Source organism: Bos taurus, chromosome 29, assembly GCF_002263795.3.
Source record: "Bos taurus isolate L1 Dominette 01449 registration number 42190680 breed Hereford chromosome 29, ARS-UCD2.0, whole genome shotgun sequence".
Classification (NCBI taxonomy): Eukaryota; Metazoa; Chordata; class Mammalia; order Artiodactyla; family Bovidae; genus Bos; species Bos taurus.
Window position 1 is genome coordinate 48115475 of NC_037356.1, and position 11088 is coordinate 48126562.

The following is an 11088-nucleotide window of genomic DNA, read 5'->3' on the forward strand; positions in this document are numbered from 1 at the left end:
TTTGTTTGGGGTGTTTTCCTCCTCAATCTAGTCTTTCCCACAATGCAGAGGATTCAATAAAATGGCCCCGGGGGTGACTTGGAAGATCCTAAATGTTCCCTCCCTGGGGCTTGGGACAGTGTGAGGCGCAGGGAGTCTGTGCTTGTACGTTTTTCTCCAAGCTTCTCCAGCCACACACTCCCCCACCCATGACTCCAGGAGCAACTCCCGAGCCCAGGTCTGCAAGCCTTTTGCCAAGCTGGGCCTCGGGTTTACCAGGCAGAAGCTGGAAGCCTGGGGAACTGAGTTCAGCAACCAGGACCTGAGATCCACAGTGAAGGCGCCCCACAATTCCCTCAGCACCTCCCAAACTGAGCCCCACTTTGGAAAAGCCTCCTGCACTCACCCGAGGTGACAAGGACACCAGGACTCTACCATCTGGAAATAGAGGGCGTAAGACAGAATTATTTTCCTATAAAAATCAGTGTGACTACTGTTTTCCTGCACATTGGTTAACTCCCCGCACCTTTCTCTCATTTCAAGCTTTTTCTTCCCTCTTTTTCATCACTGACGAAATACAAAATGCAGCGCTATCTTGGAATGCCTTCCTCCTCCTCCTGGTGGCATGCCTCACACTTGACCCCATGGTCCAGGGCTTCTCCTACATAGGGGTCCCCCAGAGGCCTGGACCAAATCGCCTGCCCAAGGTGACCCCTAGATGCCAGTAAGGGGGCTGTCCCCACAGCCCCAAGCACTTCAGAAAAACTAAAGAGGGAAAACCTCAGGGAAACACACCTGCATATGGATAGGGCTTTCTAAAGCAATCGTGCTGGGAGCCAGGAGGCAGAAAGATTCCCTCCCCTCCCCCACCCCCCAAAGGGATCCAATTCGTTCGGAGCGGCCAAGTGCTGTCAACATTGCCCACAGGGAAGCACCTTTACAGGCAAAATCACTTTATTCGTCAAGGACTCCTTTTGATTCCAGAAGAATTACAGCCTCTTCCAAAGGAGCCCAAAGAAGCACCAGCTTTCCACTCAATTTTTTCTTCTTGGAAAAGCAGAAATTCCCCAGCACAATAATGGAACTGGCTTCCAGGAGAAGACTGCGCCCCAGGAGTTTTACATCCAGCCACTTGCAAAGCGGCCTAATTCCTATTAAGACAGGGTCGTCCTCTGGCCTCCTTAAGGATTCTGTGACTTCCTGGGCAAAGGTCCACGCTACCACTTATAAATCCCCCTTAGGGCAAGGCAGCGGCAGAGGATGAGATGGTTAGATAACATCACCGACTCAGTGGGACATGAATTTGAGCAAACTCCAGAAGATAGTATTCTTGCCTGGAGAATCCCCATGGACAGAGAATCCTGGCCGGCTATAGCCATGGGGTTGCAAAGAGTCAGACACGACTGAGCAACACACACACACACACATACACACACAACCCCAGAAGACAGTGGAGGACAGAGAAGCCTGGTGTGCTGCAGGCCATGGGGTCACAGAGTCAGACACGATTTAGCCCTCAGTGGGTACAAAGTTCCAGGCACACAGACGTTCAACCTTTTTATCAAATAGCACCCTTGTTATCGCGGACAAGTGGTTTGAAAACTCAGGTCTCCAAAAGCAGCCACCTCCGGGGGCTCTTCAGGACATCCCGAAGCCCCCAGGCGCGGAACAGGTGGTCACCAAGGATTCCTGACCGCGGCCAGCAGGACACTGGCATGGAGGCCGGACCCAGCACCCACGGGCTCTCCCTGCGGCCGGGTAGGCCGAGCCGGCCGAGCCGAGGGCAAGTCCCAGGCAGAGACCGAGCCGCCATCCCTCCGCGGACGACTTCCGAAATTACCTCCCTGCTTCTTGGAGCTTAATTTAATTAGCGGATTGACCTCATTAACGTTGGAACTTGAGTTTCAAACAAAAAGAGGTCATGAAACTATCCAATTTACTACCTCGAACTTCCACACGGGAACCGCTTTATTTTCGGAAAATCTCTGAGGATCCCTGGGACCATGCCCATAGCTGCTGCCCACCGGGGCCCCCAGGTACCCCGGGCTGAGCTCCCATCCGGGGGCCCAAGCGACTTCTCAGATCCAGCCGCCCAGGGTCGCTTTAAAAGCTCCGCCTGGAAAGCCCACTGTCACCAGCAGCGGCCTCGCCCCCTTCGGACACCCCCAGCCCCACGGAAACACTGACCTCGCCAACGCGCCCACCCTCCCATCCCGTGCCGTGTGGGCGCACCTACGCGCGGGAGGAGGCGCGCCGCGGTCCAGCACCCTCCGAATTCCAGCGGCGAGGTCCACCCCGTCCCCGGCACCTTCCGAACACGGGGCCAGGTCCACCTCGGCCCCCCACCCTCCGATCAGAGGCGGCGAGGCCCTCCACCCGGATCATACCTGCTCGCAAAATCCAGCGGCCCCAGCTCAGGCGGCGAGTGCGCGGTAGCGATCTCCAGGCGCCCCCCGCGGCCCGGACACCTTGCGGAGGCGCCAGGCCACGGCGCTGCGCGGGCGCAGCTGCCCGGCAGCCGGGGAGGGATGCCCGGGCGAAAGTTGCCAGGGAAACTTGAGCAACTCGAGCGCGCCGGTGCCAGCCTCCTGCATAATTCACGGGCGGCGGCGGCGGAGCAAGGGGGGCCACTCACCTGCCTCAGTCGGGCCCCCCAACCCGGCTGGGGCGCGCGGCGGGCAGAGGCCGGGCATCTGGCGGGGGCTCTGCTCGACCCCGGGGACCCGAGGGTCCATCCACGACTCCCGGGCCTGCGCCAGATGCGCCGGCCCCGGCCTCGCCGAGCCCGCTGCTCCAGCCGCGCGCACCTGGATGGGGGCTCTGGGAGCCGGTGCGGGGCCGGGGTAGCCGAGGCAGGGTCTCCGGGGACCTTGCGACCGCGGCACGGGTCCCCGCCCCCCGCGCGCCCTCTGGCGGCCCCGTGCCAGTTCCACCGCCAGGCATGCGGGCCCAGCTACCCGCGCCAGTGGGCGGCGACCTAGGGCAAGGAGACCCCGGGCAAGAGGCGGAGGTAGGTCCATCTGCGGTGCCCCAAGGGGAGGCGCTAGAGGTGAAGGGGGTTCATGGGCGCGGGGGACGAAGAGGGTGCTCCTGCGCTCTGCCCCACGCCGCTTCTAAAGCAGTTTAAATCGACCCCTAGTCCCGAACGAAACAGTGGGGGCGGCTGGGTGGGGATGTCTCCATAGAGAAGTGAGTCCCACCAGGACTCGAAGGACCCTTTCCCAACCCCCCACCCTCAGCCTCTGTGAGTCCAGGACCGCGCTTACCCAGTGGTTGGTGCTCCTGGACGCCAGAAGCGCCCACAGGGCAGCTGATCCGCACGGCCGGGCTCCTAAGGGACCAGCCACTGTCCTTCCCGGCCACACACGGTGCGCCCCGCCACCCCCACCCTGCAACCGCAGCGTCCCGCGATGCCCCCACCCCACCCCCCGCCGCCTCCGCCTCACCTGGCTCGGGGCGCGGCTTCGGGAGTCCGGGCGGGTCGGAGCCCCCAGGGAAGGGCGGGCGTCTGCGCTCTCTGGGCTCGGCCGCGGGCTCCGGAGCTACGCCGAGCCCAGGCTGGCCGGAGCGCGGGAGCCGCCGCGGCCGCCGCCGCCGCCGCTGCTCAGGTGTCCGGGTGGTGAGGGGGTGGGGGGACGCCGCGGCCCCGCCCCGCGCGGCGGCCGGGCTGGGGGCTCCGGGCAGGGGTGGCCGGACAGCCCTTCCCCCGGCCGGCCGCGAGCGGTCGGGGCCAGCGAGGGTGGGGGAGGGATCCCCTTGGCGCCAAAGGACGCGCGCGGCCCGGGACTCACGTGCGCCCCTCGCCCGGGGTCTCCTCCCGCCCCGCGGAGGCCGGTCGACCCCGCCCCACCTGGCCCTGTCCAGCTGCAGCCCGCGGTGGCGACTCGGCCGCGGCGTGCGGGGTCTGTTGTAGCAACCGGGGGCCGGCGGGCGCCCGGGGCCGCCTCCGCCCGCCGCCCCGCCCCGCCCCGGGCTGCGTGGCTCGCCGCCCCCCCAACCGGTGAAACCCAGCGGACCTGAATGTCCCAGGATTTTGTAAAGCCCGGTTCCTTCTGCGCGGCCGGCTCCGGCCCGGGAGCGTTTTCTGTTTACAGGGCTCGGAAATGCAGAGCCGCTCGCACCTCCGAGGGTTTGCGGGGCAGATGCAAACTTTGTGCCTGGGCAGCGCGCCGCCGTCCGCCTGGATGGGCGCCTCCGTGCCGGGCGGGCCGACCCGCGTCTCGGCCCGCGGCCCTCCCAGCCATCCCGGGTAGGGGAATTAAAGCCCGCGGCTCACAGCAGGCACCCTCTGGGGAATCCTGTTATTATCCAGGACCCCGGCAGCGCTAGGTTTGCCAAAACCCCAAGGCGGATGTCCTAAGCCCCTGCCCCCCAGCCCCCGGCTCCGAGCTGGGAAGGTGGCTTTACTCCTCCCAACCTGGGGGTCCGAGCCACCGGCTCAAAACTTTTCTCAAGACCCTGATAATTCACTGGTCACTCCACCTGTCTCTGAGGACGCTAGGGAGGTTTCTGAGTCCTGAGATTGCCAGTATTCTGCCAAGGGAAAGCATTTCCGCCCGCCAAAGTGTGGACGTTTGTGGGGAGAGGGGGTGGGTGGTTGGCAAACACCAGGGTCCGTCCGGGCTGTGACGTTCAGCAAGCCTTCCCCTATACAAAACCTCAATCCACGTCTCCCAATGAAGAATATATACGTGTGTGTATAAATATATATATATATATTTTTTAAAGTCAATTTTATAGGACATGCCTGAGAGATCTGCATGGGCCAGTGACTTCAACATACCAAAGGCAAAGTTAAATATTTGCTCTAGATATCTTTTTTTTTCCTGCTTGCGTAATTGTCCCACATTTCAAAGAAGTCTTTAAAAGCACTTAGATTAAAAAAAAAAGTTGTGTTTAGGGCCTCATAAGTTCAGGACACATGGGGGTAAAATACTGGAAGTCCTTTAGGGCAGCTGACGGATGCAAACTCCTTTCTCTCCTCTGCTCCCTTAAGCATGAGATCTAATAAAATATTTGCTGAATGAATAAAGGAGGCAATCAATCCAATAATAATACTCCTTCAAACCGGAAGAATGAAGGCCTGGCAGAATCCTGCCAGTGGAGTGTCTTCTGCCTGGAAGCAGGGGATTGTCGTGGGGTGGGGGGCAGTTGGTCGGCAGAACCTTCTCCTGTTCTCTGGGTTCCTCTGTGGTAGGTCTTCTGGGAAGTTACAGGGAGTGAGGGGGTGGGGAGAGGGCTCTCTTCCACCCATCCCCCGCCATCCCAAATAAAACACGTTACTGATGTTTGCCACCGCTATATTTATTTATTTTTGTGTGTATGTGTGTCTATAATCAAATTTTTTTTTCTAATTTTATTTTATTTTTAAACTTTACATAATTGTATTAGTTTTGCCAAATATCAAAATGAATCCGCCACAGGTATACATGTGTTCCCCATCCCGAACCCTCCTCCCTCCTCCCTCCCGATACCCTCCCTCTGGGCCGTCCCAGTGCACCAGCCCCAAGCATCCAGCATCATGCATCGAACCTGGACTGGCAACTCGTTTCCTACATGATATTTTACATGTTTCAATGCCACTCTCCCAAATCTTCCCACCCTCTCCCTCTCCCACAGAGTCCATAAGACTGTTCTATACATCAGTGTCTCTTTTGCCACAGCTGTATTTAAAATAGATAACCAACAAGGACCTACTGTGTAGCACAGGGAACTCTGCTAAGTATTCTGTAATAATTCTATGCAGAAAGAATTTGAAAAAGAGTGGATCCATGTATACGTAGGACCGTATCATTTTCATGTACCCCTGCAACTAGCACAGCTTAATCAGCTCTGGGCGCTTGGTTGCTCAGTCGTGTCTGACTCTCTGCAGGCCCCATGGACTGCAGCCCGCCAAGCTCCTCTGCCAGCGGGATTTCCCAGGCCAAAATACTAGAGTGGGTCGCCATTTCCTACTCAAAGGCATCTTCCAGACCTAGGGATCAAACCTGTGTCTCCTGAGTCTCCTGGACTGGTAGGCGAGTTCTTTACCACTAGCACCACCTGGGAAACCCTTCAACATAAAATAAATTTTTAAATGGCAATTTTGCCCTACAACTGTAACTCAAGTCCCTACCATATCACTCCCCCCAATCAAATTCCTGCCCAGATTTCTAGAACCACCCTGCAGATGACAGAGGAAGTGGCTGTTATCATGGAGGGGGCCAATGCCAGAACCTGTCTGTGTTTAAGAAACACTTCCCTGGGGGCCCAGGCCTCCACCAGCCTGTCCACCCCACTGGACACCTGTCGGCCATCCCCTCCAGTCCCTCTGATCTGTTTGTTGCTTGATAACAGGGCTCTGTGCGAGCTGCATCTTTTGGCATTTTAAGGACAGTACCCTGCTTCCGTCCCAGTTTCTCTGTGTCCATTTCAGTATCCAGTTCAGCCGTGCACCGATGAGACAACGTCCTTCCAGGCTTCTCTTGTGAGAAGACTGGGGATCCAAAACCCATGCAGTGGTGTCTTTCCTCACTCATCAGTGCCCCGAGAACACGTAGGGGGCACCCTCAGCCCTGGAGAGCCGGGGCTGCCAGTAGTTTGCCCCCTAGACATCCTAGATGGAAGCGGTCTTCTTCCTGGTGCACCCAGCGTGGTCACGTCTCAGAGTGCCTGAGCTCCATCTCAGGTAGGAAAAGGGAAGTCATTCTTTTTCTTCTGGGACTGTCTGTTTTTGTTTCTGGAAGCTGCCTTTTCCTGGACCCCACCCCCACCCCCAGCACGTCTGATGATGTGTGGATGGAAGATGTGACGTTTTCCATCTCTGAACGTTCCTTTTTTCCCTGTAAAACATGAAGCATCTGGCTATCAGTCACTGTATTTCTATGTTGTAGCCCTGAGCACGAGGCAGGCCAGGATTTCCCAGAAAGAGTAACTGCTTTACAGAGAACTAGAAACTGGGGCATCGTACCGTGAAGAGATGCGAAATCACCCAGCTCCTCTGTCCGGGGAAAAACATTATAAATATTTTGTGGCTTTGATTAACCCAGATGCATTCAGCGGCAGGCCTGGTCTGTCCCTCGCTTGGAGAAGTTCCTGGCTTTGGGATGTTGCAGGCCAGCATCCTTCTTCAGAGAAGAGGTCTTAGGCTGCCCAGGTGAGAAGGAACTAGCTGAGCTCTCCAGCTTAAACTAGGGGGCAAGAAGTTATGGTTCTCATCAGAGAAGATGAAGTCAGAGCCAGGTAAAGGCGGGCACTCCAGCCAGCAAGTTTTCCCCATTCCCCCATCCTTGCCAGACTCCCACACTTCTACAGTTTTTTCCCCTGTGTTTTCCACAATAACAAGAGATGTACTTCCCTCATGTTCCCCCCCACATCAAATATTGGACCACTCGTCCATTTCTTTGTAATTTCATGACAGTTTCTAGCTGGGTCCCACAACCTGATGCTATGAGAACACACCCAGATCTTACACATCCCTTAACTCCCAACCGACATGCCTCCCGTGCAACCCTCTGTATCTCAACTAGGAGTTTCATTACTCTCCTTTAATTTTCCACAAAGTTATTTTCCATGGACTTGTTTTGAAAAGCCTACTGGGACTGATGTCTGAACAGAGAGTCGGGGTTGCTCACGTGGCAGGCACCCAGGAGGAGTTGGCTGCTCCCCTTGGGACCTGTGATGGTGAGAGAGGCTGGTCAGAAGCTTTTCCTGCTGGACTGGAGGATGGGGGAGCCACGGGCAAGGGGACGAAGGCCTTCCTCCAGGCCCGCGTCTTCTTGCTTTTTGCTGTAGCACATTTGCCGGGCCTCCTGCGGGCACCAGTGCAGCCTGAAGCTTGCAGGAGTTACGGCCCCAGGCGCCAGTGCAGCCTGAAGCTTGCAGGAGTTACTGCCCGGGGCTGGAGGGGGCAGTGCTCAGCCTTCCAGGAACCATCCTGGGAGGTTGGAAATGGAGAGTCTCTGTGTTCCCCGGAGAGTGACCAGTCCTGCTGGGGACGCTGAGGCCTCTAAGAGGTGCTGTTGGGGCCTACCATGCTTACGGCAGAGACCACAACAAAACTCCTTTATCTGGGGGTTTCTTCTTCTGTGTCTCCCTATCTTGATCCCCTCACTACTGATTCCAGGTACCCACTCTCAAATACAGCATCTCTCATCTGAGTCCTCCCAGACAAAGCTTTCTGGGAAACCCCAAATAAAGTGAATGCTGTCTGTGATCCTGTGAGGTGTCCCTGAAGGTGAAGCCCAAAGGGACAGTTGAGATCAGCCTGGAGGCAGCATGACCTGAGACTAGGGAAGGTCCCTTGAAGGAGGGAGGGAACCGGTTCCATGCATGATAGCAGGAGCTGCCGGAGGCTGTTACTGGGAAATGAAGCCTGTCGGAAGGTCCCCCTTATAACCAGCTCAGAGGCTCTTGGGGTTTGCTCGGCAAGCAGGCAACTTAGGCAAAACCTTTTTAAATTATCTACAGGTGGAATACAGCAGGGTTCTGGAGAAACAACACACTATAACCAAGTGAGGTTTATTCCCATACGGCTGGAAGGTTTCACTCTAAGGAAATCTATTAGGAGATACGTTTGATCAAACCAAACTTCTTAGCCAACAAAAATGAATTGTTTGAGACTGCTTTGATATTGTCCTATTTTAAACACCAAGCTAAAGCCAGGGTGATGTTCAGTGTTAAAAACTGAATCATTTTCATTTGATTCAGGAATAAGGTACGAGAGCTTGCTAACATTACCAGCACTTAGTATTTCTCTAGGAGTGCTAGCCAATGAGATGGGATAAGGAAATGCAATAACAAATATACCTATTTGAAAAGGGAGGGAAACTTACCATTTGGGGAGGTGATATGATTTTCTAGATGGAAAATCTAAGGAAATAAACTGAAAGCTCATGAAAGAGTTTAGTAAGGGGACGATAGGTAACGAGTAACTTTTCTGTTTATGAACAATAGGCAGTTGGAAATAGAAACCAATGACATTCTTGGAATCAACAGAACTAAAGGGAAAAATAAGTACCAAGACAAATGTAATGAGAACTTTGTGAGACTCAGAGGGCGGAAAACGAAAAATTGTCTGAAGAGAATGAAAAAAAAACTAGAATAAATAAAGGACAGGTATAGGGTTGTGGTTAAGATCAGTTCAGTTCAGTTCAGTCGCTCAGTCGTGTCCAACTCTTTGCAACCCCATGAATCGCAGCACGCCAGGCCTCCCTGTCCATCACCAACTCCCGGAGTTCACTCAGACTCACGTCCATCGAGTCAGTGATGCCATCCAGCCATCTCATCCTCTGTCGTCCCCTTCTCCTCCTGCCCCCAATCCCTCCCAGCATCAGAGTCTTTTCCAATGAGTCAACTCTTCGCATGAGGTGGCCAAAGTACTGGAGTTTCAGCTTCAGCATCATTCCTTCCAAAGAAATCCCAGGGCTGATCTCCTTCAGAATGGACTGGCTGGATCTCCTTGCAGTCCAAGGGACTCTCAAGAGTCTTCTCCAACACCACAGATGAAAAGCATCAATTCTTCAGCGCTCAGCCTTCTTCACAGTCCAGCTCTCACATCCATACATGACCACAGGAAAAACCATAGCCTTGACTAGACGAACCTTTGTTGGCAAAGTAATGTCTCTGCTTTTCAATATGCTACCTAGGTTGGTCATAAGTTTCCTTCCAAGGAGTAAGCATCTTTTAATTTCATGGCTGCAGTCACCATCTGCAGTGATTTTGGAGCCCAAAAAGATAAAGTCTGACACTGTTTCCACTGTTTCCCCATCTATTTCCCATGAAGTGATGGGACCGGATGCAATGATCTTCGTTTTCTGAATGTTGAGCTTTAAGCTAACTTTTTCACCCTCCACTATCACTTTCATCAAGAGGCTTTTTAGTTCCTCTTCACTTTCTGCCATAAGGGTGGTGTCATCTGCATATCTGAGGTTATTGATATTTCTCCCGGAAATTAAGAACAGAGACTGTTAAACCAGACCAAACTCCACGCTTACTAACTGGGTGGACTTAGCCTTATCTCCTGGCTTCCCAGGTGGCACTGGTGGTAAGGAATCTGCCTCCCATTGCAGGAGATGCAAGAGACACAGATTCCATCCCTGGGTCGGGAAGATCCTCTCGAAAAGGAAATGACAACCCACTCCAGCATTCTTGCCTGGAGAATTCCATGGACAGAGGAGCCTGGTGGGCTACCGTCCAGGGGTCACAAAGAGTCAGACACAAGCATGAACATACACAGCCATGTTTCCCATCCTGTCTACATACTGTAAACACAGATTCTTCACAGACTAAATGTCTGTTTAGAAAGGAATAGAAATCTTTAAAAACACTAATTGAAAAATGGATAAATGACAGAAAAGGACAGGTCTTCTCAACAAATAGAGCTGAAAGAATTGAACATCCATCTGGGGGGAAAGGGAACTTCACACCTTATAAAAATGATCTCAGAATTGGGGCTCAATATACAAGATAAAACTAAACAGCTTTTAGAGGAAAAGCTAGGAGAAAGTCTCTTCTGTCTTGAGGCAGGCAAAGGGTTTTTACTTATGACAACAAAAGCATGATCCATAAAAGAAAAGAAAATGGATACACTGGACTTCATCAAAGGTTTTAAATTTTGCTCTTTGAAAAACATACTATAAAGAGAATGAAAAGTAAGACATAGGCTGGGAGAAAAGTCCTGAAAGTCACAGATGTGCCAAAGGGTTTTGGATCCGGAAAACTTGAAATAAGAGCTTGAAAGTCTCAGGAACAATCAAACAGGCTGCCTAAGGAAAACATAGGCAAAAGATGAGGGTATTCAGAGGGCAAGTGAGCCCATGAAAAGATGCTCAATCTCATTAATCATTACAGAAAGACAGACTGAAACTACACACCTACTACAATGAATAAAAAGAAAATAGTGCTGAAGACATGGGACGGCTGGAACTCTCACACACTGTTGATGGCTACGTAAAAGCAGACAAGCTCTTTGGACAATAGTTGGGCAACTCCTCCTGAAATTAAACATATACTTAATATATTCGATCCAGGTCCATATAGTCGAAGCTGTGGTTTTTCCAGTGGTCATGTATGGATGTGAGAGTTGGACCATAAAGAAGGCTGAACACCAAAGAACTGATGTTTTCGAAC

At 53.6% G+C, this 11088-nt stretch overlaps 1 protein-coding gene across 4 annotated transcripts in view; it reads right to left on the reverse strand.

The window, feature by feature from the left end:
- SHANK2 (SH3 and multiple ankyrin repeat domains 2) overlaps positions 1-3890 on the reverse strand; it is a 561554-nt gene extending 557664 nt beyond the window's left edge. For all 4 annotated transcript variants that reach the window (XM_024987497.2, XM_015461388.3, XM_015461387.3 and 1 more), the window contains exon 1: positions 3426-3890. The gene's annotated coding sequence lies outside the window, so the exon portion shown is untranslated. The remainder of the gene's footprint in view (positions 1-3425) is intronic.
- Between the last annotated feature and the right edge of the window lie 7198 nt (positions 3891-11088).